The sequence below is a fragment of the Neolamprologus brichardi genome, chromosome 7 (assembly GCF_056152115.1).
Source record: "Neolamprologus brichardi isolate AB-2024 chromosome 7, ASM5615211v1, whole genome shotgun sequence".
Lineage (NCBI taxonomy): Eukaryota > Metazoa > Chordata > Actinopteri > Cichliformes > Cichlidae > Neolamprologus > Neolamprologus brichardi.
Window position 1 is genome coordinate 4,546,979 of NC_142110.1, and position 24,037 is coordinate 4,571,015.

The 24,037-nt window shown below is 40.9% G+C and overlaps 1 protein-coding gene across 2 annotated transcripts in view; it reads right to left on the reverse strand.

Moving 5' to 3' along the window:
• Window positions 1–24,037, reverse strand: part of abtb3b (ankyrin repeat and BTB domain containing 3b) — an 83,248-nt gene that overhangs the window by 33,307 nt on the left and 25,904 nt on the right. The window lies entirely within an intron of this gene.

A 24,037-nucleotide genomic window follows, 5' to 3' on the forward strand; every position in this document is an offset into this window, starting at 1 on the left:
ATGATTATCAAATTAATGCACTGTTCATGGAATATTACTTTTTCAAAAATGTTTTCTAACATATGAGCACATGTTCACTTACATTTGCAAATAGAAAGATCAAATGTAGCACTACTAACACCTAGAGATAAAAACACAAACAGCCATAATAATCAACTCAAAGAAGTTCTTTAAATGTGCTGGTTTATAAAAAGATACTTGTAATCGTAGTGTCTGTAGGTTCTCGGTCATTCAGGTCATGGTGAGCTAAGGAGCTTGGAAAAAAAGCGACGGAACTTCCTTAAGTTAATACCTGTATTCATACATTATTTATGATTGTTGTTCACTATGCATTATACAAGGAATAAAAAATCCTGGTGCAAAAACAGTCAATAAGTCACAGTAACTTATCCTGTAAACCTAGAGAGCAGCAGTCTTGGCACTATCTAATCTATATCTTTGTAAAACCAGAGAGCTGCTGTCAGCCTGAGAGACAAGCTGTCATCATCTGCTGCACCAGTGTCAGGTGTTCTTACTCGCTTCCATTTTCAGTCAGAGTCCAACGTGAACCAGCAAGACGGAGTATAAAGAAAAGAAACTTACTTTCTGTTTCTGCATAAGGAACCTGTCTACAGGGATTTCTTTAAAACACCTTTGTTATTGCTTTTATTGCTCACAACGTGCCTTCTTTGACATGCGGTTGTGCAAACTGCTGGAAATCCATCTTAAACCATTTAAACCAGCAGGAGGGATACCCTGGCACCTTCCAGCCTCTAACTTTCCTTTCAAACAATTATACATCAGAGTAAATAGCCCATTCAGTGTGCCTACAGGACTCATGACCTACTTCCTTTGATGTGCCCAGACTAAAGGCATCCAGTTGTGATCTAGCACAATAATGCACTACACATACAACAATTATAATAAAATGATTTCAAAAAAAGCCTAATTTATTTTAAACCAGTAAATCTTTCATTATTAATTTTATTTATTTATTTGTTCATCTTGTGAAGATTAATAGAAAAGGCTAAAGAATTCAATTTGATACGTTTTGTCAAAAAAGTTATGATAATGATAAACATACATAACATATTATTTATATATCTTTTTTCTCTAAAAAAAGAATACAGCTGTTTAAAGGCAAGTTACATAACACCTACTTACCATCAATATTAGGTTTACTACACCAAAAATAGTTTGTAGTAATAAATAAATCTGGTATTACAGAAATATTACAACTACATTTTCTTCTTGAAATTCATCAATTTACAGCCATCATTTGGATGGCTGTAAATTAGTCTTCACAGTAAAGTTATACAAAAGTTCTGAAATAAACCGCAAGTGATGCAGCCAATTTATCATCAAGTCAGCAAAAATAACAGGAACTGTACAATATTTGTACAAAATATTACAGCAACCTGTTTATTATACCAAAGTGGTCACCATATCATCCCCATAGCACAGTGATGGAAAAATCTATGTTTATGGATGCAGTAGGCTTTGGTCCATTGACAGTCTTTCATTTACTTCTAAATAAATAAATCTTCTCAGGTCGTAAATAACCCTTTATGGCATAACTTCCTATTATTCGTTCCATCCATCCATCCATCCATCCGTCCGTCCGTCCGTCCATCCATCCGTCTGTCCGTCCATCTGTCCGTCCATCCATCCGTCCGTCCGTCCATCCGTCCGTCCGTCCGTCCGTCCATCCATCCGTCCGTCCGTCCATCCATCTGTCATCCATTCGTCCGTCCGTCCATCCATCCGTCCGTCCATCCATCCGTCCGTCCGTCCGTCCATCCATCTGTCCGTCCATCCATCCGTCCGTCCATCCATCCATCTGTCCGTCCGTCCGTCCATCCGTCCATCCATCCATCCGTCTGTCCGTCCGTCCGTCCATCCATCCACCTGTTCATCCGTCCATCCATCCATCCATCCATCCATCCATCCGTCTGTCCGTCCGTCCATCCACCTGTCCATCCGTCCATCCATCTTCTTAAACATATATGTAATTCAGTGTTGCAGCAAGGGCAGAGCCTATTCCAGCTGTCGTTGGTCAAGAGGTGCGGTACACCCTGGACTGTTTGCAGTATTACTGGCTTTATCACACATATCTATTGTTAGATATTCACCAACAAAAGAAACAACAAAATTTTAGTGAATGTCACTAAACTCTGAAATTGTATTATCATGGCTGCTCTGACTGTATTATTTACACTACATTCATCACAGCAGAACAAGTGTTTGTCAGACTTTGCCTCCGTGATAAGTTGCCAACTAGTTTGTAAAAGTAAATAAGCAATGAGATCCATCATTCTGGCTTTTTTTAACTTGTGTATAAACATAGAAGTAAAAAACAAACAAACTACCAAACATACATTACATTTGATCTTTCAACTGTCATGCTCCTTAATCTTGTTCAGGGAAATAGCAGAACCAGCTGACAGTGATGGTGGTTGCTCTGAGTATAGACTGAGGCAAGGTGACTCACTGGCTCTTTGCCTCCTAATGCAAGGCACTGTCTAACCTCAGGCAGGCACTGATGGAGCTCTTACATGCCAGGCAGCCACTGCGGCTGCTCTCTGTGTGTCTATGTTTGCGTGAGTATCTTCCTCCAGATGTCACTCTGTCTTTACACTTTGAATCTCCTGGGAAATGCTCTCAGGTTTTTCAGTTACCTCACATAATGTTTTAAGTTTATTATTGCGCATAATCATAAAGAAATAATAGTTGGCAATCACACTAGGTTATATAATACTGAGATATCCTATCGGGCACCTGCCTCTCTTTAAGTGGGCCGGTTGCGTTTGCCATATGGCAGCTATTCAGTGTTGCTGAAGAGATGAGGCTGGATGATCCTCCAGGCAAGACGGTGTCAACGAAGAAGAAGTAACGCGTGCAGGAGTTCCCATTAGGATGTCACAGAATGCACCTTAGTCATATTCAGTGATAGACAGCTGCATAGACCCACTGCACGGTATTTCATGTTTGCCACTAAAATATATTGAGATAAGACGTGTGTTACAAACTCTTAAATCACAGTTTTTTTGTGTGTTTTTTTTTTTTTTTAGATTTTACAAAACTAACTTTTGGATAGATGTGTACTATTGCACTCCTGCCTGGTGAATTCATATTTTTTCATAGTCTGGGTTAAAATAAATCTTTATACAATAATTAGGGATGCATCGATACCAATTTTTTTCAAACCGATACGATACCGATACTTGGATCTGAGTACTTGCCGATACAGAGTACAAAAACCGATACTTCTACCACACACACACACACACACACACACAAATGCAATGAATTGGAAGACAGGTTTTATTTTATTTGCTGCCGATAAAAAATAAAATCTAAATAAAAATGACCACAAAAAATTTTGAAGTGAAAAATAAGCACTTCTGTTAAATTATTGCAGAGTCTCCTCATTGTAATTTAACAAAATATCACTGAACTATTGGCACTGTCTCGAGCTTTCAGAATAATAAATAAACACTTCTTTACCTCTTCAGAAAGTTTTGGCACCATTATCTCCCTGATGTATAGGCGGTTGGGAATTTCATATCGCAACTCTAGTATGCTGAGAAGACGGTGCAATCCTATGTTTTCCACGGCCGGCATTGGCTGGTCATCCAGAGCCTCTGTTATTTTAACTGCCCGTGGATTTTCTCTTGACATTTTTCATCGCTTTTCCAAAACCTGAGTTAAAGTTGGCTGTTCCGGTCCACACTGCTGACATTTTGTTTAGCCTAGCTACAGCAGCCTCCAGTTTCTCTTTTTTATCTGGAGCTGCCAGTCTCACTCGCCTAACCCTGTGCCTGTTTAGCGCGGGATGTCCCCCTAGTGGCCAATCTAAAAAACTACAACAGAAATGACAAGCCACCCTCTGATTAATGAAATAAGTTGGTATCGGTTCATGGTATCGGTTAACTTTTATGAGTATGAGTACACACACATTTTACAGTATCGGTGCATCCCTAACAATAATAAACATATTTTAATCTTCCCAGTGAAATGGACTGGCAACCTGCACTTCTCACCCAGTGACAACTTGGATGCGCTCCAACCACAAATCCTTTAAAATCACAGAAATGTACAAGCATGACACTTTAGTCTTCTTTTCTTAACGTTTCAGCTAGAAGGATTTCCCCAAAACATCACTAAATGTTACCTAAACTGTGAGTCTGTATATGAATTTAAAAAAACTGCAATGTTTGTTGATTTGATTAGCAGTAGTAGTAGTAGTATGGATCTGCTGACTCTTCTCAGGGTTGACTAGAGCAGTGGGGCAGGAATGCTGACCTCGATGTGGCTCCTACCCTGCATTTAAAATCTATTTTGGAGGGACGCACAGGGAAGTGCACTTCTCTAAACATACTTTAGCTCTGCAGGAACGCTGGCTTCAGTTTTTTACATGCAGATAAGGTACAGAGAAAGCAGAGTGGGGCTTTGTTTTAGAAAAAAAAAGCACTTTAAGCAATGCAAATGTACAAGATGATCTGATTATTTAAATAGCAGAGTGAGAAAAAGAAAGCAGAAGCGCAGACAGTCAAAAAAATCATACAGGCCTGACATAAACATCTTTTTGGCTGTAAAGGGTTAATCATGTTGTTACTGTACATGGATCACAGTAGTGCTGCCCCACGCTAGGCTCCATGACTGTTCTGCCAGGCCAGATGGCCACCATATGTATACTGAGCAAGTGATCATAGAGGGAGACATAGCACGACAGAAAGCAGAAAACAGAGCGGTGAAATGTGTTAAAATTCATTTCTTACTCCTGAAGGCTGCCATCAAGATTAATTGAACTGCAGAAAGAAAAGGGGCGTAAATATAAAGCTAGTGTATATATATTTTTTTTATTACAGACCAGGTATGCATGGGTAGACTGTAAATCTCCAGAGGTATGGTTTTGGCTTGGGTTCTCAGGTAACCACAGTATGGTCTGAGGTAGCCACAAGCTTTCAATTTTTTAGACCTGTGCTCACCACACGGGTGTGAAGGAGTTCTGCGAAAAAGTAAATGTACCCTTCAAAATGTCTGGTAAAATTAGGAAACTGGCAGAGGGAACCACGCACACACACATACATTCACACAAATGCTCATTTACAGTCAGGAGCTGCAAACAAGTTGATAACAAGTCACGCTGTATGCAACGCTGAAGAGCGTGCACACAGAAGCAGACACACACACATTATTATCAGTAATTAAAAAGTCTTAATCCCAGACACTTCATGGGATGTGATCTGCTGGTAGAACAATGTGTTCAGCTAAACCCAAACTGAATATTTCCTCTTCTGTAGTCACGTTCAAGATACAGTCTGCTGATGATCCAGAATGCAGAATGGTTTACGTGATGTGTTGTTCCGAAGGAAACACACAAGCCTCCCGATGTGTTCTTATACAAGTATGAGTAAAACGCCGAAGGAAACACGTTCCAACTGTGGGTTTAGGTTTGTTTGTGTTTGCACATGATCAGAAGAAAGAGCCCACTGTTTCATATAATGAATCTAAAAATGAATACAGCATTACATTGATCCTTTATTGACACCCCTCCTCCACACAGAGGTCATACAACAATGATGCCACTACAAGCTGATAGAGTCACTGTCTCACACCTTCAGGGACACAATTAGCTCCTGCTTTCTGAAGCTTCGACAACGTGGCAACCGTTTTTTTCACCTTGCCCTTTACAGTGTTTCTGCTTCGGTTGTTAGCGCGATTCGCTCTCGTCTTAGATTAGATTCTTTTGATTGAGGTCACACCTCATCATTGACCTTGTTTGAAGCAAGTCCATTACACACTGACAAATCGGGAAGCAAATAGACAGATTACAATCAATTCAGTGCATTCTGCATTTAACATGCCATGCATGTTAAATGCATGAGTCATATACTCCCATGCCACTCCCCTGCATTGGCGCCCTGTCAAGTTCAGCGTCCAATTTAAGATTATAATCATGACTTATAGGGCCCTGCACGGTGTAGCTCCAACTTACTTAAGTAATCTTCTTCTTTCCTATCACCCCAGCAGGTCGCTGAGGTCTTGTGACCAGGGGTTGCTGGCTGTCCCGCATACGAGGTTAAAAACAAAAGGTGACAGGGCGTTTGTATCAGTGGCTCCGAGACTCTGGAACTCGCTCCCTTTGAGTTTGAGATCTGTGGACTCAGTCATGTCTTTTAAAAAGCAGTTAAAATCTGTTTAAACTCACTTTTGGTTGATTTTTTTTTTGTTTTAGATTTTAATGTCTGTTTTCTGCCTCTGTAAAGCACTTTGTGATTTTATCTTGAAAGGTGCTATATAAATAAAATTTTATTTATTTATTTATTTATGTAGACTAGTGTCTGAGGGAAGCACTTAAATTGGTCCTTAATCTACTCTGCACTCTATATATATTTTACCCTTTTGAGAATCTTTGTTGCTAATTGTTTTGGTTTTACATGTCACAGTTTTAATGGTTCATTCGCTCCCCACAACTGTTTTCATTCCCAATGAATAACCACCACACGTTTGCATGCTTCCCTTAAATGAATGGTGATATCTATCATCACTCCTTCTCTTCCGAGATTATGGCAATTGTTCACAGTTAGCAAATGAATCTTTAAGTCACTTAAGTTAAATCAAATTTTAATCAGTTTTGAAGAAATGTTCTCAAGTTGTTCAAGGGAAGAACTCGGGGCGATCGTGGCTCAAGAGTTGGCAGTTCGCCTTGTAATCTGAAGGTTGCCGGTTCGAGACCCGGCTCTGACAATCTCGGTCGTTGTGTCCTTGGGCAAGACACTTCACCCGTTGCCTAGTGGTGGTGGTCAGAGGGCCCGGTGGCGCCAGTGTCTGGCAGCCTCGCCTCTGTCAGTGCGCCCCAAAGCAGCTGTGGCTACAATGTAGCTGCCATCACCAGTGTGTGAATGAAGGGGTGACTGACTGAATGTAGCTTTGGGGTCCTTGGGGACTGAGTAAAGTGCTATACAAATGCAGGCCATTTACCATATTGCATTTACAATAAAGGAACATTTGGCCTACAGGCCAACCTGAAAACCTCTAGCCTAGGCTGCTGCGGGTACACTCTGATAACTTGTTGGATGCTTTCTGTAAATCTCTAAAAGAAAATGAGAAAAAAGGGAGATTTTTGAAGATAAAGGCCTAGATATTTTCCTCTGGAGCTAACGGACAGAAAAATAGACCCCAAAAATTGACTCTAATGGAGACAGAATAGTGAACTTAAGTTTGCAAGTGGTCGAAATGAAACCAGGTCTTTTAAAAGTACAAATGGGCAACCATTCGCTAAAACTTTTAATTGTAAATGCAATATCTTTTAAGTTTATAGCTATAAAGTGTTTTTCTCAGCTGTAGTGCATTTTTCCACTATAATTACGTATCATTTAATGAAGAAATTGCACATTAATGCAAATTAATTCAAATCTATCTCTCATGTTGGGCGCCATTGAAAGAAATACTGGAAAAAAATGGATGTCAATTTTTTAATATAAATTCACTTAAACACAGATAATCTGAATTTCAAATTTCTCACTAATATTTTCCACATTTATTTTCCACAGCTCGTTAAGCTCTTATACTGACTATTCAGCCATTAACTGGGCTAGCTTTTGTAAGACTCTCCTTTATTAGTAGTATCTGGTAGTAAGTATCTTCTTTTTGCTTTTTGTTTTTACAATTTAGACATCAAAATTGTAGAAATCTCACATGTCTTGTAAACAGTAAACTTAATTGAGCAGCATAACAAAAGCTGAATGAACTATGGATAATAAATCTGCAATTTTGAAGGAATAAATGCCGGCTTTGTCAAGATAGTGCCTGCAAAATTGCTGCAAATAGCAACACACAGGAACTAAGAGCTAAAAAAGGAAACAGAGTAACATACCATAGAAGTAAACAAAAAAAATCACAAACCCTACACCCAAAGTCACACACACACACACACACAGAGGACTTGTGACGGGTGACCGACACACAACAAGGGCACAACTAGAATTATGCAATCTTCTCCAATCAAAGAGAAACCAGCACTGCCTGCTGGCTGTGTGTTATTCCACCCCGAGGTAGTGGTGCTTTCACTATTATTTCTCTCTTTTCATCTCATTTCTTCTGTCAAGGGTAATAAGTCTGTGTGTAATATCCGTGAGTTGCACGCTTCCCGCAGGATGCTTTCCAGACAACACTGGCAAACAGCAGCAGGGAAAAATCTGAAGTCACTGAGCCGTAATCTCTCCGCTCGTCCTGCACTGCTTCTCTACAAGCTTTTGGGAGAGTCCTAAAAATAAGTGCAATGGTATTTTCCTTCTTGCCGTTACCTCACATAATCTGATGTAGGTAGGAATTTAAGGGGGGGAAAATGAAATCTCCTGCATGCAGTCAAAATAAAAAAAGAGAGCGCATGGGAATTATGCAGAAAAAAAAGAGAAGACTCTTTTATACAAATACATGAAGCAGTCATGCTAAATGCAACAGTGTTCTAAATTAATTGCTCATTTAGCACCGAGGGCACTGGAGTAATTAAAGGATATGACTAATGTCATAAAATGAGATTTGCTGCGAGGGGATTTTTCCCTTTGGGTCATTTTTAAATGGGATGATATCATATGGAGCTGCTTGTAAACATTTGGAGCTTTTAAGTGAAAAAGGCTCTTGGACATTAAATTTCATAAATGTGAAGCAAAGCCCAAAGTAGACAGTAAGTGCTTCAGGCAGCAAAGGTGCAGTCACTGCCTGTGTGCAATATATGCACGGTTCAATGTTTATTTCTGTCCGTGAGTGTCTGCATCACATGTGTGTGTCTCAGTCTGACTGCATGTGTCTGTTTTGTGCGTGTACCTATGAGATGAAGGTTTTCCAGGAAGTGCTTGGCACATATTTAGATTACTGGTCAGGACAGAAGGAACTCAACTCTGTTTGCAGATCTGAATCTACACTTAATCCCAGTAACACGCAACAAACATGGCATTCCCAATAAGGAGGCAGAGAGCATGATTCAACGTATTCTAGGCAATACATTAGACACGGCGATGGATGTAATGACAAGTGACGAATGATGACATCGGGATTTGTAATCCACAGGGACGCTGTATACATCAGTGGATGATGTGTAGGAGAAATTATATTTGAAATGTCATCACGGAGACACGGGGGAGCTGTGGTAATATTTTTACTGTCAACAATCATCCCGCTGAAAACGAGCAGTTTATTTGGACTCAACAGAGAGGTTCAGCTGCTATAAAACAGAACGTGAACATTTCAAATGTGAAAACATTCCCCCTCCAATGCACTTTTACACCTGCCTGAGTAACACTTGATGACAACTACAGTTCACAGTGGTTAAAAGGAAAATATTAAGCCTCATTTTAAACTATATGTTTGTGATTTTTTTTTTTTAGCCCCACATAGAGCTGGGCGATATAAGATTTTTTCATATCACGATATGTTTTTTCCATTTCAGGCGATAACGATATATATCACGATTTAAGCCAAATAACTATATTTGTAAGATTTAAATGTGCCGTTGCTCACAAGTAAAATGTGAAATAATCAGCAGCTTGTTTTGATTTAAATATTTATTTCCCATAATAAGCTCAACAGGGTAGATGTACTTAAGGAACATGAGACTTTTTCAGATAAATAAAGGCAAATATTGCAAACTACACAAAAGGCAGCCGCTAAAGCGTTTAAGTTTTAAAACAGAACAAACGAAACAGACTAAATTGTCAATTCCACTTAGAAACAAAATATTAATTCTAAAAATAAATCTTAGTTTGTTTTACAGAAGAACAAAATTGACTAACTTTTGTCAATATCAAATAAACTGAGAACTAAAAGGAAATTCTCAATCTCTCCTTGTTGTATAGCTTCGCTTTTCAAACAGTTTTAACAGTTACTTTAGTCTGACAAAAGCCGAATGACGAATTAGCGCTTCCAGTCAGAGATTGAGCATGCACTGGTTTACTGTATTTCCAGACTTGCTTTGGGCACAATTTACAGTGCGCGCTACTCTGTTTTTGTCAGACTTGAAATAGCCGAAATACCTTCACACTACCGAACTTCTGTGGCTCTTCCGTTCGACAATCTCTCCGGCATTGGAACCATCATCTGTTTTCTCTTCGGTAACCTTCGGTCACGCTCGGTTGATTTTTCTCCAGTCGGCACACTCATTTCCTCCATTACCCGGCGGCACGGCGGCTGGCTGCTTCCCAAACAAATACACATGTGCGGCTTGGCACTTGTGCTGTACCTAACAAGTCACCTGACGTGACGCTGCGGCTGTGATTGGTTCGGCTCTGCGCTAGTTAATTTGGATTGGCTGTTCTTCTTTTTTCTTTTTTTTAAGAGGACAAGCGAGATGAGGCTTATCGCAATAGTTTAACTTTTCTATCGAGGAAAAGTTATTTCGCAATACATGTTATCGTTCTATCGCCCAGCTCTAGCCCCACAGCCCGTCATGGTTTTTGCATTGTTGTCATGTTTTACTTTAAAATATTTCCTTTCCTATTTTGTAATTTTTGGTTCGTCCATTTGTCAGTTTCATTTCCTTTAGTAATCTTCCATCGTTGTTTGTTTTGCCTGCATCACCTGTGTTCTCCACCTGTTTCATTACTGTTGATCTCTTTGTGTTAGATCTTTTGGATTGTTTCACGGCCTGTTCCTTTTTTGCAATCATGTTCCTCGCTGGTAGCTTCATGCTTTTGACCTCTCAAAATACAGATTTGGATTTTGAATTTTTAGCTTTACCTTTGAGTCTTTCATTTGGGTCATTTTCCTTTGAAATGTTTTTGGAGGGCTTTCTACAAAGTTACAGTACTTTTATTGTTTGACTGCTCATTACACTATCACAGGGTTTCCTGTGATTGTAACTAGCCCACCCTCAGCAGAGATGATGTGAGTTTATGAAAGAAGCAGGATTGTTGATCATCTCCAAAGTGAGTTGTTTATACAACTAGAGCCACTTCATCAATTCCCTCATTATCAAAAGTGTCCAATAGTGAGATGAGGCTTGTCAAGATATAATGGTGACTGATGTCTCCTTACTTTCTTAGTCGGTATTACAGACAGAAGACAGAAGCACTGTACTACAAAGTGACTTCAGTGTACCTGGGGTATCTTTCCATGGTCCGGATTCACTTACTCTAACATCAGCAGTCAGACTAAACTGGTTATAATTTTGCTGGTTAAAAGACTTAAAAAATTATTTCAGCTTCAGCCTTTGTGCTCTTTAATGGTTCAAAAAACAGAATTCAAATATGGTGCTCAATTCCAGAAAACTGATTGGTCAACAGGTAGTGATTTCATGCCTGTTGATCTCTAATAGATAACCTGCTCCACAGTTAGATTCGTAGCAAGTAGCAAGACAGCATTAGTACTACTGAAGTCACAGGGTGAACCCTGAAGTTAACTGGGTAAGATGAAACCTTACTTTGCAGTACAGTCCTCTCGTTTGATAACATGTGGAACACATGACGTCACTTCATAATGAGTAATTCTAGTTTAGGTGTGTAGGTACCAGTGTTGGTCAAGTTACTTGAAAAAAGTAATCAGTAACTAATTACTGATTACCTCCCCCAAAAAGTAATCCCGTTACTTTACGGATTACTTATTTTCAAAAGTAATTAATTACTTAGTTACTTTTTAAAAACACTATTTACAACCTGAATAGGTGATAAAGCGATAGATCTTTCAGCCCAATTCTACTTTTTCTGCATAATCCATCATACAAAATGTAATCAAATGGAAAAGTCTCTTTTTAAAACTTGTTTTATTAGTTTTAATCGTTTAACTTTATGCATCAAGCAAAAATGTAATTATATGCAACATTCTCTGACTGGATGAAATTTGTTTAATATTTAAACCTATTTTCTGCACATTCCAGCTCATAAAATAAAATATTTTGTGTGTTTACACTCAGTCTTTCAAATAGATGCAAGTAAAACACAGCAGAAAATAAATAAAGTCAAAGACTAGCGGTCCTTTTGCTCTATTTTCACCTGTAAAGCAGGAGTGGGGTAGGCGGAGGTTTATCCTGGTGCAGGTGTGCCGCAGCGGTCAGTGGAAGAATCCGCAAGTTTCTCTGTGAGTTTCCCATTACGTCATAGCTACTCGGTGCTTGCTCGGAAGTTTAGGGGTTTTTTTTCGCTGTAAAAAGAAGTTTTCTTCCCACGCACAGCGGACACTAATGTTTTTGTCACTTTTTATGGAATCAAACTCAAAGTAAGGTCAGTACTTCCACGCTTTAAACGCTGCACACTCATACTCTCTCTGCACTCGATATATGATCCATTGTTGATCTGCACACAGCTGTTGTCACGAACGTCGCACTCGCTTACGTCACTGTCATGAGACATTCTCGCAAAAAATCAGGGTTTTAGTAACGCAGTAACGCAGCGTTCCTACGGGAAAGTAACGTAATCTAATTACCGTTTTTGCAATAGTAATCCCTTAATTTACTCGTTACTTGAAAAAAGTAATCGGATTACAGTAACGCGTTACAAGTAACCCCTTCAACGTTTACAAATATTATTTTCACACAATCCTTGGCTCTCAAAGTGCAGATAATACCATATAACAATCTTTGTGCAATTGTCATATTTTTTAATCATAGAAATTTCATATTTCTTACTTGTTGTGAGGCAGGGCTGCTGCCATTGCAGAGGTTTTTGAAGGTATATTTTACAGGCCACTGTTGAAACAAATAAGCTTGAAGCTGAGGGCCACAGTCTGGTGAAGTCAGAACATATTTTGAGGCTGAATAATATGTTGTCAGTTTTGGCCTTTTTTGGGTTTTATTAACAATGTGAATAATACAGAATAACACCTGCGTTATGCTTCCTCACAGCTTGTTTTATGCTTCCAACACAGACCATCACTTGGTCATCTGAATCCAGTGATTGGTTAGGTTTATTTTGTTGTTGTTTGTGTCGACATCTTAAATGTTAAGACACAAATTTACACCTAAAGGCTACTCTATGTGTGATGTCCAATCATTACCACCACGGAACTGCTGGCCACAAAATTTATCTCTATTTTTATCCCTTGCTCCTCCCAGGAGTCTCGTGTCTGAAAACTGGCGGAAATAATCTGATAACTGCTGCCATCCCAGCAGACAAGCTAGACCCCTGCCATCTTGTGCGTCACTACAGAGACACGTCTATGGCATGTCCTGTTCTCTCATTCCCGATTTACTTTCTAAATGCCAGTTTATTATATTTACGGTCGACAGATGAGTCAGTTATCAGCCACCTGCATGATAACATCCTGCACAGTGCACACTACGGCGGTCTTCTTACTCTGCTCTTATTCTTCTGAGGATAAAAATGCAATGTCACAGTGGTGTGTGTGTGTGTGTGTTTAACTTTATCTCTTGGCACAAGTGTGTAAGTTTGAATGTTTATGGTTTTGCAAGCCTTCTTTTAAAACCTTCCAACACAGCAGCTATGGCAATCGGGTGATCGTGGCTCAAAGAGCTGGCAGTTTGTCTTGTAACTGGAAGGTTGCCGGTTTGAGCCCCGGCTCGGACAGTCTCGGTCGTTGTGTCCTTGGGCAAGACACTTCACCTACCGCCTACTGGTGATGGCCCCTCTGGCCAGTAGGCGATATGGCAGCCTCGCTTCTGTCAGTCTGCCCCAGGGCAGCTGTGGCTACAACTGTAGCTGCCTCCACCAGTGTGTGAATGTGAGAGTGAATGAATAGTGGAATTGTAAAGCGCTTTGAGGGCCCCGAAAAGCGCTATATAAATGCAATCCATTAAAACAGCACAGGAGTCCCTGACACGCCCCAAATGCTGTCATTATTAGCATCAAAGCTTAGCTTGAGTGACTAATCTGACTTTCTTTTGAGAATACTGAATCATTACTCTTGCAAGACTTGTTTCAGGGTGGGGGACTAACAATTTATGAGGCACTGAGTTCCAAATTACTCCATAATTGTTTAACTCACCTAGCGTAATCTATCACTCTGACTCCACAAAGTGGCTGCTTGTAGCACAGGCACAGCATGGAAGTGGGCCATGCCTGGCAGAGAATGATGAGGCCTGGGGCTGTGTGTCACTTCCTGCTGCTTCTACACTTCCCTCTGACCCTCCATCGAGGGATGACCCTCACAAGGCTTCAAATATTCCTGTCAATTTTATAATGGGGAGAGCACTCGTGTCTGACATGTAATCATTCAATTTTCAACAATATTAGAACCTCGGGGGAAGAGCCCTGGTTGCCTCGGCTGTATTGGTTATTATGGAAAATGTGGAAAGTCTGACAGGAAAACAGTGGGCTTTTTGTTAAGTCTTGTGCATGAACGAGCGCACTCATACATATGGATGAACATCGGCCAAACTATAATTGAGCAATTTGCAATATCGCCCACTAAATCGGCCATCTTTCAAAAGCACACTAAACACAAAAGAGCTACAAACTGTGCTGCTACTTTGTGCATCGCATGCAGGCCTTAGCAGGAAAGGTAAAGTTTCAACCAAGGATGTGCTCCCTAAGTAGTTGTTATTGCAGGTTAAAACTGTCACAGCTCATGCCAACAGTCCATATTTTACCAAAACAGGGAAACCAGGCCAAAGTAAATATTGAGCCTATCGTATTTTGGGTGACTCCCCTGCATCAACTGACTCCAGTTAGCTGCAGGCAGTTGGTAGGCTGGGTCTCCCGTCTGCTCCATCAAGTTCTCCCCCACAAGTTTTCTCATCCTCTCTCTCAGGTACACTAGCTCTGCTGTGAGAAGGAAAAAAAGGGTGGGGAAAAACAGCTGGCAGAGAGCACCCGCTTCAAATCCAAACACACAGACGTGGAGCTGGAATGTGCACGCCACGCTCACATACAAACACACCCCTGCCTACATACACATCTGTAGCATGCGCACGTGCAAATGCACACTTTTCCTCTGTTCCAGCTTCACCCTGTAGATTCATACCCATTGCGTGCCAGGAATATAAATGCAAAAAAGGGAGTCATTGTTGAAATGGCCAAGTGCAGCATTTAACTTAGTTTATGAGGTGGGGTTCACTCAAAAGTTTAAAACAGCAAAACAAGGATACTGGCGTCTTTCAAAGACACAAACAGGAGTGCACTGTGTAGTTCAAAGAGTGCATTAAACTTATTTAAAGGTCTATGTGTTTTTTTGAGAAATAAAATATACAGCAACAGAAACTAGCACTTGTGGGAGCTATGGAGTCGTTCCCCTTTCTCTTCATCAGTGCAAAACTCTTCTTCCCTCAGTAATTATTTATACATCATCAAAATGCATATCTGCTGCTGCACCCCTCTAACCAGTGCAGCCACATTTCCCCACATGTCCCATCAAAGCACTGATTCCCATATCATTCCATTTTCTGTGAGGAAGATATATAGTCCATCATCATCAGGTCACTCACACTCAACTCATCAGTGGTAATTAACAGTCTTCAGGTCCAAGCCGCCCCAGGCACTAGAGAGTCCAAAGCTGACCCGGACCGACCCCGCCCTAGCTAACAGAGGCAAGCACAAGTTATTTTTCTGCTTGGTTGACTGTGGCACTTCATCTGTGCAGCTTAATACACTTGGCTGCGCAGCCAGAAATGGAAAAGGGCCAAACCCCAAGAGCTTGATTTTTTTTTTCTTAAACTGACCTTTTAAAAGTGAAATTAAATCTGCATATGTGTGGGTTTCTTCACGGAGAATGATAGCGTGACTTTGAAGTGAATCGGCCTGAGAAGGGCTGCACACTGGACACGTTTTGAAAATTGCAGCTACTTGCATTAACCCCCCTTAACGGCATTAACAGAAAGTATCCATGTCAAGGTATATTGGAGAAGCTACGCATGAAGAAGAACAACGAATGATCCCAAATGGGCATGGGCAAGTAGTGTAGGTCGTTGTGTCCTTGGGCAAGACACTTCACCCGTTGCCTACTGGTGGTGGTCAGAGGGCCCGGTGGCGCCAGTGTCCGGCAGCCTCGCCTCTGTCAGTGCGCCCCAGGGTAGCTGGGGCTACAATGTAGCTGCCATCACCAGTGTGTGGATGACTGGTTGTGTAAAAAGCGCTTTGAGGTCCTAGTAAAGCGCTATATAAATACAGGCCATTTACCATTTACTTATAAGCCTTGTGGAATGCTTATGAGTCCTATATCTTCTTCAGCAAAAATGAGAGTAGAAACACCCAAGGGCCTGTCACAGTTTAATATCATGCTGTCAACAGTTGTTGACCCTTTTTTGCTAAAGCATATAGTTAGGGCTGGACCAGGTGACCCTGAATCCTCCCTTAGTTATGCTGCAATAGATGTAGGCTGCCGGGGATTCCCATGATGCATTGAGTTTTTCCTTTCCAGTCACCTTTCTCACTCACTATGTGTTAATAGACTTCTCTGTATTGAATCATATCTGTTATTAATCTCTGTCTCTCTTCCACAGCATGTCTTTTATCCTATCTTCCTTCTCTCACCCCAACCAGTCGCAGCAGATGGCCCCGCCCCTCCCTGAGCCTGGTTCTGCTGGAGGTTTCTTCCTGTTAAAAGGGAGTTTTTCCTTCCCACTGTCGCCAAAGTGCTTGCTCAAAGGGGGTCATATGATTGTTGGGTTTTTCTCTGTATCTATGAAGCGCCTTGAGGCGACTTTTGTTGTGATTTGGCGCTATATAAATAAAATTGAATTGAATTGAATTGAACAGTCTTGTGGCAAAAGTCTGGTATTAATAGACTTTTGATTTTCCCATCCATTCTTCAGTCATGTTGCACTGCTTGAAAAGTAACGACTTTTGTAAATGATTTTCTCTGTTTGCATTACTTACTGCCATTAAGCTAACAAGAGCAGTCTCCTGTGTTTTCACAGTACACACTCTCATATGCATTATATAATGCTGACTTGGCAGCCAGGGGTATTACAGCCAAGGAGTTGATGGAGAGTGTAAGCATGAAGGACCAACGCCTTCTACTGAAATCCGCCTTTTAGAGTTTTCCAAAATACTCAGCTGCCTGTTCCAATTAGAGAGAAGATCAAACTTAAACCGCTGCTCGATCAGTCACACTCGTGGTCTTCAGTTATTCTGTGTAGATTTGGTAGAAGGGACAAAAAACATGCCGTGTCAACGAAGCGTGTGAGCACCTTAAAAAGGTAGGGGTGGGGTTTCTAGAGATTAGCATGTCTGATTGCACACAGTCTGCTAACATGACTTCTTTCATGTAAGGTTCTTTGTAAGGGTAGTAATAGTTTATATTAACCACTTCATGCATTTCTACATTTTCTAATTTATGTTCTCTATGTGGTTCTCTCACTCCCCCAGTCACCTCAAAGTAAAAGGATGATTGACAACTAAACAACGTTTCAATACGTCAGGTGCCATCAGCAGAGAAACGTGTCTTTAGCAGCTGTGTGTGTAAATGTAGCAATACAGCTGGTTTAGATGGAAATTTGTCTGTCTCATGACACCAAGCAACAACAGTGTAACAAGCTAGAACTGAGAGGAAATGAAACTAATTTGTTAGCTCCCAGAAAGAAAACCATCACTTTGACGAGGTCACTAATTAAACATAAAAGTGTGCAGGTAGATTGCAAGGGAAAGGCTCATTTGTGTTGGTGAGACCTGTCGATCGTGGTGGATTCTGAGGAGCTCACTTTGGGATGGGCGCGTACACAGAGGGGGTGTGTGACAAGAAAATACTTAGGTGTACTGAATGAGTTGAAAGTCGAGGTGAAGCAGCAAGGCTTGAAAGATTAAGTCGCAGTTGAATAGCAACACTTTGTTATAAAATCAAACTCAAGAGCACCAGCCGATGACTTAGAAACTCTTGAGAGGACGTTAAAGCATATGGTGTGCCTGAGGGAGCAGAAGCAGTGTTGGAGCAGTTTGCTGGAGTGAAAAGGGCACTAGAGACACTTCCTTAAGAGATAATGGTGTGAGATTGCCTCTTTGGCAGTTATATGTTTGCATACGCATTGCTGGCATGCACAATATATAGTGATTTATGCTGCGATATGTAGATTGCATTGAGGTGTTTTATGGTTGCACAATGTAGCAGATTGGGTGGAGACCACAATTACTCACAGGTAAGTGGATCAGTCTTTAAAGGGATTTCTTGGGAAAAGCACTCCCTATTATAAAGTAGGTACATGTTATCAAACCAAAACCCGGATGTCTAAATCAAGTGTTAACTGGTAAAACAAAACAGCTGGTGTGTCCCTGAAGGTAACACAACTACCTCTAAAATCCTGCACAATATCTTTAGTGTGAAATTCCCATTTGCTCTGACTAAACTCTGGTTTTTCACAAAGTCCGTGTCCTGCACCTCCTTCACTAAATTCAGCTAAACACATCCAACACAACCAAAAAGAATACTTAGAAGCTGAGGTACCACTTCTCATCAGGCAAGGCAAACAACTGATTGAGGCCCCAGGTATGACTGGGACCCCTAACTCCTGACAAACCTGAAAGTATAGAGTGGCAGCGTGCAAGATTTGCAAAGAAAGTAGGAACCTTAACCTAATAAAGCACGGTGCCATTTGACTCTGCTCAGTCCAGTTGCAAGTGGTGTGCATGATCCTGTTTAAGCATAAAAGAAACAGGAGTGGTGTTTTCTCCAAATCCTTATTATCACAGAAAGCCTGAATACCTGTGTATGCGGTCACTAATACCTTCGTCTCCAAATGTGAAGCAGGCTGCTGAAATATATAGCTATTGTTTGTTGAATTAAGTCATTCATTGATCCTTTATTTCCAGTGTCACAGTCCCTTCCACACACCCAATAAAAAAACGCCTCAGTGCGAGAAGGACAAACAGCCAGTCACCATTACAAAGAGAACAAATTGAAACGTATTGATTTACACCACATACACTGTCATCTCAGACAAGAAGAAGCACACACGATTAAGGCTGAGGGATTGAAGTAATCCATTACTTCTTTGTTACATTTTCCCCCTTAATATGAGTGACAAGCTTCATATTTGTACCAAGAAACTAACGAAGGTACTTAACAAATCCTCTCAATCCAGGAAATGCTTGGACAGAAAACAAATAATGCTCAGGTTTGTTTAAATTTTAAATAATACGAGTGGCATTTAAATAACTCCACACTGACTCATTACCTATTAATGTTGAAGCTAAAACTAAATATGTGCAAATAAAACATTGCATGCACATTCAAAGGCTATATTTTCACATTTAAAGGAGTTGCAGAATGCTCATAATGTAGAATCATTTCCATGCATTTATACTGAATCTCATATAATTAATGGGAGCTATTCAAGATGTATGCTTGGCAGCCTATTGAACTAATAAAAGAGAAAAAAACTGAGCAAACCTAAGTAGCTTAAGTACCTGTTTTTAATTAAGTTTCGATTTTGGGGCAACTATAATGAAAACTACCTACACAGACAAAAGTTCAATATCCACAGACACAGCAAAACAAGGACAACAAATTACAAGAAAATGCTGCATAACAATTACACTGCTAATCATCCATCTGTGATTTTAAATGGAACAGAAGCATCAAGGGCACTGGTGACGTGTAAGCATGCTTAACTAATATTGCTTTATTTTCTGTTGTGCTCAAATGATCAATAAAGTTCATTTAGATGAAGAAAGACAGTGCTATTCGCTGCTACGCTAATGCAATGAGAGAACAAAGAGCCTGATCTTTAAAGCACGATAGTTTAATGGCCTAAATACTGAGTTTAGTGAATAAAAGAAGTGGACTTTATTACAGGAAGTACTTCACTGAATATAAGAAGAAAATGATGGGATTCATTTGACTCTACTGTCAGCTTGTGAATGGAAAAAGAGCCAGTGGATAGCAGCTTGTGTCACACCGGTGCTTCTTCACCCCTGCAGCGAATTTATATTTGCCAGAGAATGTTTATTTGCCAATGAATGACTGGCAAGCCATTCATATCCTCCCTGAGGGGATGGAGCCGGTGATCCAGTTATTTACTCTAGGTCAAGACAGAGAAAAGTCTGTGATACAGTCGCCGTAGCACTGGGAGATAAGAAGATATGAGTCGCAGATGCACGAAGCACCTTGGGTCCATGAGTAGAAAATAACAAGCAGAGAGCTGAGAAGCAGGATTCAGCTCATCAAACAACAATCGCCTGCATGACAGGTAATGTGACTCCACAGTCACGCCTTCACACCAGACGGCTTCCACACTTGTGGATTTGTGCAGGCGTGCATGTGACTGTGCACGCATGCATGAACATGCAAGGGATAAGTGTGTGTTTTCTCTACTTTAGCTGTGTAACACACTCTGGCTAAATGAACAAGACTCTGTTGTCCTGTATTAAAACAGGGACGAAGAGGATAATAAAGCATTAATAACACAGGAAGTGTGATGAATGTAATCCAAAATTGCAGGAATTACATGTGAAACGTGCTGACATTCAGGGGCTTGAATTACACATTCAGGTCAGCAGTAATTAGAAGAGCCTGTTTCCTCTTTTGAGAAAAAGGTGTTTGAAATGAGGCCATTACCCTCCTGACTCATATTTAAACCAGTAAAGAGCTAGATCACAATGTGAGGAGTGATGGGTTGGCTATAGGAAGAGTGGAGAGGAAATCAATGAAAACAGGGAGACAGTGATTGACAGTCAATAGACCTGAGAGGATCTGGAGACAGTACAGCCAGCTACTGACAGTCACTTCCCCTGACGTATCGTGGAGATACAACCTGCCAAGATGGGACTATCAATCACCCGTAAAAAGGCTTCTGCTGTCTCTTGCAATGACCTTGTGATGTCCAAGTCCACATGCAGAAGTGACAAAAATACATCCTGAAGGTTGGGGCTCAGTAGCCAGTGCTCTTTGGTTGGAAAAAGCGATAGTGTGTCTGCCCCTGGCCTGTGCGAGCAGGGCAGAACAGCCTGCAGGAGAATGTGAAACACAATCGTTCCCCGTCAGCTCCAGGTCAGCAAGTTTTACAGCACCAAAATAGGTCTTTGTTGTCAACCCCTGTAATCAGTGTTTTAAAGTCCACAGTCCACATTTGACTTCATGTAGCTTTTTTTCTCCCATCTAGCTTTGCATGTGTTTAGAAAACAGCGGCTACATGTGGGATGAAATAAGAAGACAGGGACAAAGGAAGCCTCGAAAAAATGCTCGGATGGTGTTTCTACTTTCTGTTGCCCTGCAAAAACAAACTACCGTGGCTGAGCACACATCCAGAGGGCGTTGATACCAGAAAAGCCACAATGACATCAATTGCTGGAGGTTATCCTAGCCACTGGCCTGCAGCCATCCAGTTAAGAACTCCACCCGCCCTCATGTTGCCTCGAGGAATTGCGCAGCCTCGGCCGGAGGGCTGACAGACCACTGGGTCACCCATCCAGAACATTACACTGATTGACCAGAAATGTCCACAGAAGAAAGAGTTGTACATGAAATCGACAGGGGAAAGGGAACGAGTGCAGCAGAGTAAATTGTTGGATTGACTTGACAAAAGTGGGAAGCAATAAAACTTCCCACCACACCAACTAATGACTACAGCATGCAAACTGCTGGGCACAGTCCCTCCTTCCCCCCTTTTTTCTTTCTCCCTCTTTCTGCATAGTCCTTGGGAAAAACCACATCTCTTGACAAAAAAACAAAAAGGACAAAGCTGTCATTTATGGAAGTTACAGTGAACACAAAGTTATTCTGTTTGCACTTTTTGGAACCTGATCCAACCTTTACAAAAGTCACAATGTTAATGTCCTTGTCACGTCAAAGTCAACAGTATTATGCTAATGCAGATTTATAAGCTACAGCGGTTAATGAGCAGGGATGACTTTTCTCTGGTTCACTTTTCATCTCAAAATTTAATTGAGTGGTTTGTCTAAGGTCCTCAGCGGGGAGAGTTATATCTGATACCGCCCATAACACCTGCCAACCCGCACTTGCCATGTGACCAGGTGAAGACAACAAGAAACAACACCGCCAGAGCAGCAATGAAGAATGAAGTATAGTTCAAAAGGTCACACGCTGATTTTCTCTGCAGGTGTGTACAGTTTCTAACCTGCAGGTGTTCAGGTGTGAAAAGCCTGTTTGTCCTTGTCCAAATATATACTGTCCCACAGGCCTCGGCTGTTGAGGAGAGGCTATGACACTACAGAAAGTGTTTGAAGCAGGTGGGAGACTTCTCTCTTAAAAATCATACTTCAGCATCACCGCATAATCGGGAATGATTTTGGATACTTCTTGCTACTTCTGTGTTTTATGTGGCATGAATGTAATTTTTTACATCATATAATAGTCATGTTTCAACAGAGATAGTCACTCAAAGTATGAAGTTAAACTGTAATCACCATATGTACTCACTCACTATGTATTAACAGACCTCTCTGCATTGAATCATATCTGTTATTAACCTCTGTCTCTCTTCCACAGCATGTCTTTATCCTGTCTTCCTTCTCTCACCCCAACCAATCACAGCAGATGGCCCCGCCCCTCCCTGAGCCTGGTTCTGCCGGAGGTTTCTTCCTGTTAAAAGGGAGTTTTTCCTTCCCACTGTCGCCAAAGTGCTTGCTCATAGGGGGTCATATGATTGTTGGGTTTTTCTCTGTATCTATGAAGCGCCTTGAGGCGACTTTTGTTGTGATTTGGCGCTATATAAATAAAATTGAATTGAATATGGGCACTTATTGGAAACATATAGTATATTTCTGTGTTCTGATATTTTGGAAGCATTACACAAAAATAGGCATGGAAAAAAATTGAGCTAACATTGGTTTTTCAACACACTATCTAATATAATACAAACTACAATACGGATTTTAGTTTAAAAAATGGAACCGTGCAATTAACGGAAATGTTTGAGGGAAATATTCTTCCGCCTTTTCTCTTTTGGGATTCGATGCCACTATTGTTCCATATGTAGGATAAATAGCCAATAGACACTCAGCTTAGCACAAAGGCAGAGCATGGAAATCTCTCTCAGCCCTTTCTCTGTTCCATATATCTGTAATGACACTTGCCACAAATAAACAGCTGCCTCCATGGGGAGTCAACCCAAAAACAAAACAAATACAATATGAGGCAATGCAATAAAATAGCTCTACAGTAAATACTGCCTCTATGAAGGGTCTTGCGGCTATGTTTAGTGACAGATTCTGTGTGTGAACATATGCCAATTTTGGTGTCTGCACGTTGCCAAAATGAAATTGCACTGGACTTTTGTGTTCCTGATATTGTGTTCCTGTGTGTTGAATCTGTGTAGCCCCAATAACGAGTCAGTCTGACATACATAGCCAGTACGCTGTCATCATTTTGCAAATCCGCACACAGCTGAATACTCACAGGGCGATTTTCATTGATCCCACACATGCTGATCAAACACCACGGTGTAGCTACTTGAAGAGTTGGAGGATTGACTTTACTGATCACGTTATTATTTTAGGATGATTAAAGTTCACAATAAGAAAAGAAAAGAACAGAAACTGATTAGCTGTCTGTATTTTGTGCAAAGGTCATACAAACATGGACTATTCCATTATGTTAAGGCATGTGCGAGTGTCTCATAAGGCCTCTCTTTCTCCCTTTTCTCTAGGAACATGTGTCGTAGCACACAACAACGAAGATGGCTCTAACAGAACATCTTTCTTTTTTTGTGGAAGAGGAGTGATGAAGCTTTTTTGTACTCTTACTTCAGTGCAATTTTGCACTTGTTAAGTTCAGTTAAAAGCTGGATCAAATTGAGGATATGGGGATAGGTAATACAGCATAGACTTTTAAAAAGTGCACACAGGGAGAAGGATCAGAGACACAGTATGACATATTAATCTCCTTCCCCCTCGAGGAACCTGACACTAGCAGAACAGAACAGGTAAGACAGAAAATTCACTTTGCGGTCATCAGCACAGGCCTTGTTGCCAAATCTCAGATCTGTCCCTTTCCCCATCTACCATTATTATTTTTGGGGCACTTTTTGGAGAGCTGGGAGAGAGAGCAGGGAAGACACTCAGGGAATGGCATACGGGAAGATTCAAAGCAGGCTCTGCAACAGGCTTATGATTCACCTGCTCAACCATATCAGCTCCCCTTCTATCATCAGTGTAAGCCAGGCAAGCAATTTAGTCCCTGACCTTATTGTCAGTGTTGGGAAGGTTACTTTTAAAAT